The sequence below is a fragment of the Schistocerca cancellata genome, chromosome 9 (genome assembly GCF_023864275.1).
Source record: "Schistocerca cancellata isolate TAMUIC-IGC-003103 chromosome 9, iqSchCanc2.1, whole genome shotgun sequence".
Classification (NCBI taxonomy): Eukaryota; Metazoa; Arthropoda; class Insecta; order Orthoptera; family Acrididae; genus Schistocerca; species Schistocerca cancellata.
The window spans coordinates 195,067,639-195,071,572 of NC_064634.1; positions in this window are offsets into that span (position 1 = coordinate 195,067,639).

A 3,934-nucleotide genomic window follows, 5' to 3' on the forward strand; every position below is an offset into this window, starting at 1 on the left:
GTCCACTGCTGTCGCCAGACAGCCGCTCCCGTGTCCACTGCTGCCGCCAGACAGCCACTCTGCCTCTATACTCTGTTCATCATCAGAATAATTTTGATGTAAACAGTGCACTATGTATTCTTCCAAATTTGCTTGAATCTCATTAGATTTCACTTCATGTGGAGCAAAAGCCAAGCTGTGTCCAGTACAGCCAAGTATGATCATAAGTATACATTTTATGTGGCATTACGTGCACATAGACTGAGCAATAATGTGGGACAACACCTTTGCTGGTGCATTTAACTTTGACAGCACTGGCCAGCCAGCTGGTGCAACTAACCTTCAATAATGTGAGCTGTTGCAGTTCAGACGTAAAAAGAGACTAGCAGAGAAACAAGATAGCTCTGAATGTTAATTAATTTTTAAAGAGAATGAAATAATATTCGGCAAAACTTCAGCACTACCGCATGCATCTTATGTGCCCAGACCGTAAGCATAAAATTCTTTCATTCTCATGTAACACAGTATTCTGTTTGCAAACAAGAGTGATGAAAATTCTTAACTTAACACAGGGTAATTTTTCTAAGCGTGCTATGTGTGAAGGAAAAGCATGCTGCAGGGATTTCACCATATTGTTGAAAACTGAAGCCATTGAAGTCATCTGGTAATCTCTTAGCTCCTTCCTTATCTGAATTTGAGAAATATATTTCAGTTCTGGAGCTGTCATCTGCTATGTTGATAAAGTGTCGATCAACAACAAAATCCACAAGCCACTCAGGTGCAGCATCTTCTCCTCTGGTGTGCCGTTCTATATAACACCAGCGTTCGGTAGTGATATGTAAAAAGCAGCATGTGTTAGTTCCAGTATGTCTGACAGCTTCACAGTCTTGTCATTTCTCGCTTATTTCTGGATCCAGATCATTTCTGTTGGGTTCATATTTTAATGATACAGTGGCAAATGTAAAAATTTAGCACTTGTATGGTGTGCTCGATGCCGTCAAAATTTTTTTTCATGTTTCTACGACACTTATCTGTCCGGTTCGTGTGAGACTACGTCTGTGGTATAAAGCAATGGACGTAGTACGAAAAAAAGGTATTTGAATTTTCGTATTTGTCCCAAAAATTAAATTGCTACATTTACTTAATTTAAGCAACCTTAATGAACAATTTTTCATAAAATATCGATAGTTAAGAATTTATATTTGTAATGAAAACGAAGTTCACTTGCAATATGTTATTAGAAACAAGAGGACGTGCATTATTCATACAAAATGATGATGAATTTTACAATTACAAGATGTAGGTATTTCAAATTGAACGAAAGAAAAGGATGACCAAGACGAGACTTGAACCAGCAATCCATAAATTAGCACCAGATAATAATATTGTTCCACACTGCCGATTCCGTTATACATCCAGCGTGCATTTGTAGCTCAACTGTATCTTCTATAAATTTATGAAAAAACCTTAAGAACAATCTCTTTCTCAGTACATTTTAACCGGCTTCACAGGCGTTTTTCGTCGCAGAATAGGAAGCAGCCTCAGGCATTTTCACGATGTGTACTGACAGGGCGACGATCACAGCACAACAGTACAGAGGCTGCGACCGTACACGATTTTTGAAATAAAAACTGCATAGCTAACGCGTGATTACGCGAAAGACGTTGAGGGCTGTTAATACATTAAAATATCTTAAACTTCGATTTGACGTAACTTACTAATAACATATTTAACACAAAAGTAGGATCTACTTCCAAGAGTGTAGCAACACCAGTGTACGTGTGCTATGGCTTCCGCCCAATCATCACATTCGTGTTTGTTTACATCAGGTTTATTCTTGTGACGAACAGAGTATAGTGAACCTATCGACTCAGTATTCACAGGACAGTCGTTGCATTCCGACCAAAGCAGGGAGTAATACGCTGAACAATAAACCACAGTCTCAATGCCCCACTGCCCTTTCGCAATCCAGTTATGACATGTGCTGACGGACGTTTCCTTGCTTACAGGAGGTACACAGTCCTGACGACTATCGCGTGCGTGCGGAATCAACGTGCAATACCACTCACAGGGCGGCGGGTTGCAGCAATAGCAGTAGATGGTATATGAAACATGGCGGGACATGAAAACAGTATGTTGCTACAATGCGGAAATGGAGGAATTTATCTGACATCCTGAAGGGCAAGGTCATAGACTTTTGAGATAAGGGTGGATCATTCTCAAAACGGCAAAGTTTGTAAACAGTTCACATGTCGACCTGGTTAAAATATACTGTGCTTGGCAAAATGTCGTTATCCAAAACCGGCACAGAGGCAACTGCGGTGAACCACGGGCCATAGATGACAGGGGTGAATGACGACTGCGGAGATGTGTATGGGGAATAGATGTACAACTGTTGAGCAAATGACTGCTCAGATGGACCAAGGTGCCAGCAACAGTGTCTCCTGAAGGACTGTTCAGCGAACATTGTTGCATATGGGCCTCTATAGCTGGCGCCTCGTTCATGCACCCACGCTGACTGCTGTTCGTCAACGACGAAGGCTGGAATTTGCACTCCAGTACCGCAGCTGGACATTCACTGAATAGCGATGGATGGCATTTTTAGAGGAATCACGTTTTGTGCTCCATCAGCGTGGTACGTCTGAAACCGAACACTCTGCAACAATAGTTGGAAGGGTCCAGGTCAGAGGGTGGAGGGCTATGGTCTAGAGAATGTTGTCATGGCATTCCGTGGGTGATCTCATAATTTTGGAATGCACAGTGGATCAACACAAGAGTGCATCTATCCTCGGGGACCATATCCTCCCATTCATGCAGTTTGTTTATTATCCTCAGCACAATGGCAGTTACCAGCCGGACAGTGCAGCGTGTCACACAACTTATAGAGTATGTGCGTGGTTTGAAGAGCTCCAGCATGAGTGTACTGTACTGCTCTGACCATCGAACACGTTCGATTTAAACCCAAAAAATCTGTGGGAACACCTCGATCGTGTTGTTCGTGTCATGGTTCCTCAACCGAGAATCCTAGCGCACCTTGGCAAGGCACTGCAGTCAGATGGCTCCAAATCGCTGTCAATACCGTCCAGAACATCAGTGACACACTTTCAACTCGTCCACGCTGCAAAAGGAGATTTTGAACCTTTAGAAAGGCGGTCACATTAATGTGACTGGGTCATGTGTAACACGGTATTGTCACAAATAACCTACATTCAAATGCGATTTCAAAGTGAGAAACCACCTCTGTAATCGTTTCTTGTATTCATAATTATTCAGAATACAGTTGGCGTTCCTCCAACTTGGAAATGAACCATTTACGTATCCAAACATGTAGTACACTTAATACCAGTTTGACACTTGCTGCATGCCAACATTTGGTGCTGCAATTTTGATGGCCAGCAGCGTCTACACACGGTTTAAGTGGTAACTGTTCACAACGTACCACAGGGATGTAGAGGAAGTCGTGACGGATAATTTGATACAAGGGATCTGTGGTCATAAAGTAGGTAAAATACTTCAGATTGCTCTACAAAAGCCTCCTACGCTGCAGTGCATGTTTGCCGTGCGAGATTTTCAGTATCCCCATGTCCTCTTCACGTAAACTCTTAGTCCTAGAGAAAAGCTGAATACGACGTCTTTTGTAGGAAACTTAATGTATTTTAATTTTGTACTGGAATACGTTTCCTTTGGAGGTCGGAGTTTTCGCGCTATTTAAGAAGAACGGAAAAGTGACTTTCAAACGTACCCCCACTCCGACACTGACATCTCCCCCCCGCCCATCCCCCACTAATCCGGATTTTTAGAATGTTGTTCAGAGCACTTCCGGCTAGCAGTGTAAAAAAAATTTTCCACTACTGAATTATTTCCGATTTTCGACATTCTATTCTCAATTGATTCGGCTGTTACGCCACCTGCTTAATCGGCTTTTTCATTAACATCATTAATTTAAACTTTCCAG